Genomic DNA, 4,390 nt, shown 5'->3' with positions numbered 1-4,390 from the left:
TATGGGTTTGATGCATTTTATTTTTTACAAAAAAGCTTCACCAGCAAGAATAATTGGAACTTGAAATAAATATACGAACAGGAATAGGCCATTTAGTACATGGATTTTGTTCCGCCATTCAATGAGATCATGGCTGATGTATATCTTAACTTAATCTGCCTGCTTTAGTCCTCCCAGTGTTGGCCCTGTGAACATTGCCACTGAATCAGCTTTCACTGCCCCCTTCGCAAAACTCTCCAGATTGTCTGTTCACTTGTGAACAGGATGCTTTCCATCCATGTGTTTATTGTGGATAATTACATAAACATCATGGTCTTGACAGAAACCTGGCTGAGGAGTGATGACCCCCTTCCCCCTAAATGAAGCTTCCCCACCTGGCCATACATGTCACCAATTGTCTGGTCCAGACCCTCGCTGTGGCAATATGACTCTCTTCACCAAAATTGCACCTTGGTCTGTCTTTGACTCCTCTGGCATATAATTCTCCTATGAGCATTACACCTTGTTTCTCCCTTCTCATTTAAGATCTTTGTTCTTACCTTAGTACAACAGTAAATTTCTCACCAAGATATCTTAACTGCTCTCCTCCCTCAGCCATTGCAACAAACAACTTATCTGCTGTGATTTCAAACATCATCTCAATTCATCATGTTCTTTCTCCTCTGAGCTCACTGCCTGCCTATCCTCCCTTCATCTCTCACTTCATGTAAACCACCCCGATCCATATTCAGAGCCACACCCTCGCTACTCCTATTGTGCCAATCATGTTTAAGACCATCTCTGATGACTTCCTTGTGTCGTTCTGCACCCAAATCCCATATCCCCCTCCAAACCCTATTTCTGTATCCACCCATGGAAAAAATCTCTCCCAATTCGCTTATGCCTATACTTTCAAAATCTCAACTGTCTGGCCTTTGGCCCTCCAATCACCAAAAGATTTCTGCAGCTACTGATTTGCACCCTCACCTCCAACAATAAGTGCAAGGAGCTCATAAACTCCTTTCCTGGATAGATGATTGGTTGGCTAACAGGAAGAAGAGAGTAGGTATAAATGAGTCTTTTTGAGATTGGAAAGATGTAACGAATGGTGTGCCACAGGGATCAGTGCTTGACCTCTACAATTTATATAAATGACTAAGGGATGGTTGCCAAATTTGCTGATGACAAAGTAGGAAAGTAAGTTGTGAAGAGAACATACGAAGGCTACAGAAAGATATAGATAGGTTAAGTGAGTGAGCAAAGATCTTGCAAATGGAGTATAATGTGGGAAAATGTGAAATTGTCCATTTTGGTGGGAAGAATAAAAGAGAAGCATATTATCTAAATGGTGAGAGATTGCAGAGCTCTGAGATGCAGAGGGATCTGGGTGTCTTAGTGCATGAATCGCAAAAGGCTAGTATGCAGGCACAGCAAGTAATTAGGAAAGCTAATAGAATGTTATCATTGATTGTGAGGGGAATTGAATACAAAAGTAGGGAGGTTATGCTTCAGTTTTGCAGAGCACTAGTGAGACCACATTTGGAGTACTATGTACAGTATTGGTCACCTTATTTAAGGAAGGATGTAAATGCATTAGGAGCAGTTCAGAGAAGCTTTACCAGACAAACATCTGGAATGGGCGGATTGCCTTATGAGGAAAGGTTGGATAGGCTAGGCTTGTTTGGAAGAGTAAGAGGTGACTTGATTGAAACATATAAGATCCTGAGGGGTCTTGACAGGGTGGATGTGGAGAATTCTCCTCTTGTGGGAGAATCTAGAACTAGGGGGTTACTGTTTAAAAATAAAGGGTCACCCATTTAAAACCGAAATGAGGTGAAATTTTTTCTCTGAAGGCCATGAGTCTTTGGAACTCTTCCTGAAAAGTCAGTGGAAGCAGAGTCTTTGAATATTTTTAAGATAGAGGTGAATAGATTCTTGGTAAGCAAGAGGGTGATAGGTTATTGGAGGTTGGCAGGATGCAGATTGAGGTTACTATCAGATCAGCCACGATCTTATTAAATGGTGGAGCAGGCTCGAGGGGCTACCCCTGCTCCATGTTCATAGATTCCGACCTTCCATTAAGATGTCTCTGCCACTTCCCTCCCTTCCCCTAGTCCACTCCTTTCACTCTAATGTTCTCCCCAGTCCTAGACATGAACTTGCATCTTTCTCTAGTTTCTCTATCTTCCCTCATGCCCTCTCTGAGCGCAACCTGTCCATGAGACCCAACCCCTTATCCCTCAATCCTGTTCCTACTAACTGCTGATCACCTAACTTCCCTTCCTGGTCCCCATGTTAGTTGATATGGTTAATGGTTCTCTCTCCTCAGGTCTGACTCCCTTTTCCTTCAAGTCTGCTGTCATCATCCCTCTCAAAAAACCAACTCTTGACCAATGTTCACTGCAGGTTTTCTTGTACTGGGTGGGCATCAAACTCCACTGAGTATCACATTCTTGTCCATCGGTTGTTTACATTTTAAAGGTCATGATTTACATCTTGCTAGAAATTTCTCCTGATGAGCTGATGATGAGTGACCTGCTTATTTTGAAAGGTAATACATTCCAGATAATTGTGCATACATGCATCTTGGACAGAACATTGCCCTTGATTGCTCTGTCCTTGCAAACTACTGTCTCATCTCTGACCCCCCTTTCCTTTTCAAAGTTCAAGAATGTGCTTCACTTCCCAAATTAATGCCCATCTTTTCCAGAACTCGATGTTTGAATCCCTCCTATCAGGTTTCTGCCCGTAACACCATAACAAAAAGGCTCTTATCAAAATCACAAATGACATCCCATGTGACTGACAGTGGTGAACTACCCCTCCTTATCCTTCTTGATCTCTGTAATCTTTGACACAGTTGACCACATCAACCACATCCTCTAATGTGTTTCCATCATCCAGTGGGAGTGCACTTTCCTGCTTCCATTCTTACCTATGTAGTTGGCGAATCACCTGCAATGACTTCTGTTCTCATTCCCATACCATTATCTCTGGTGTCCTCTAAAGATCTACTCTTGTTTCTTTCCCCCACCCCCCACCATATTTCCCATCTTTGTGCTGCCCTTCAGCAGCATTACCCAAAACATGTCAGTTTCCACATGTATGCTGACAATACCCAGCTCTACTTCAGCATCGCTGAAGTCCTCTACTGTCTCTAAATTGTCAGACTGTTTTTCCGACATCGAGTACTGGATAAGCAGGAATTTTCTTCAACTAAATATTGGGAAGACTAAAACCATTGCTTTTGGCCTCTGCCACAAACTCTTTCCTAGAATGACTCCATCCCTCTCCCTGCCAAATGTTTCAGGCTGGACTACACTGTTTCCAACATTGGTTTTGTATTTGACTTCAGTTGAACTTCCAACCACATAGCTGTGTCATTACTAAGACTGCTTAGTGTTTTCACCTACTTAACATTGCCCAATTTCTCCTGCTACTCTAGTTCATCAACTGCTGAAACATTTCTGGCTTGCCTTCCATCTTCCACCCTCTGAACTTGAAGTCATCCAAAACTCTCACCAAGTCCTCTTCACCCATCACTCCTACTGTTGAAGATCTACTTGGCTCCTGGTTAAGCAATACCATGATATGAAATTTCATCCTTCTTTTCAAATCCCTCCATGGCTTCATCCTTCTTTATCTCTGGAACTTCTTCCATTTGTACACCCTTCTGAGATCTTTCCGATCCTCCAGTTCTGGCCACTTGCTCATTCCTGATTTTAATCACTCCACTGTTGGTAGTCATGTCATCAACTGCCAAGGCCTCAAGCCATGGTATTCCCTCCCTAAACCTCTTTAATATGCTCCTTAAAACTTACCTCTTTGACCAAGCTTTTGGTCACCTTCTCTATTATCTCCATATGCAGCTTGTGCCAAATTTGGTTGGATATCATTCCTGTGAGCTGCTTTGTTGTTTTTTACTGTGTTGAAGGTGCTATATAAATGCAAGTTGTTACTGGTGCATGTAAAATTGTATATGGCATGGAATCTTTAATTCCTGGAGACTTGAGCAGATTCCTGGAGGGTTGACTGCCCGATTTCGAATGTAGTTCTATTCAGAATTCTGGAGGTTTAGGAAGCCATTGGAGGCATTAATGTAGGGAGCATAGGCTGGTTCTGGGTGGATGAATTAAGAGGGGAGGAATGACCTTCCTTATGATTTGTGATTGGCGAAGAACTGATCATTGCCCCAGGAGCGAGAAACTCTTTATTTGGAGAAAGGGAGGGAGGCTGAGAGGACAAGGGTGGAATTTAGTGACAGCGGTGTTGAGTCGCGCGCGAGTGGCAGGTCGCTGCGGGCGCGGGGAGGGGGCGCTGCTTTGGGAATGTGAGCTGGCAGAGAGTGTGCGGGCGGGCGGTCCGGTCCGGTCCGGACGCTGGTGGTTCCCCACATCCTGTCGTGGCGGCT

Source organism: Cetorhinus maximus, chromosome 22 (assembly GCF_964194155.1).
Source record: "Cetorhinus maximus chromosome 22, sCetMax3.hap1.1, whole genome shotgun sequence".
NCBI lineage: Eukaryota > Metazoa > Chordata > Chondrichthyes > Lamniformes > Cetorhinidae > Cetorhinus > Cetorhinus maximus.
Note: the sequence above shows the minus strand (reverse complement) of the source record.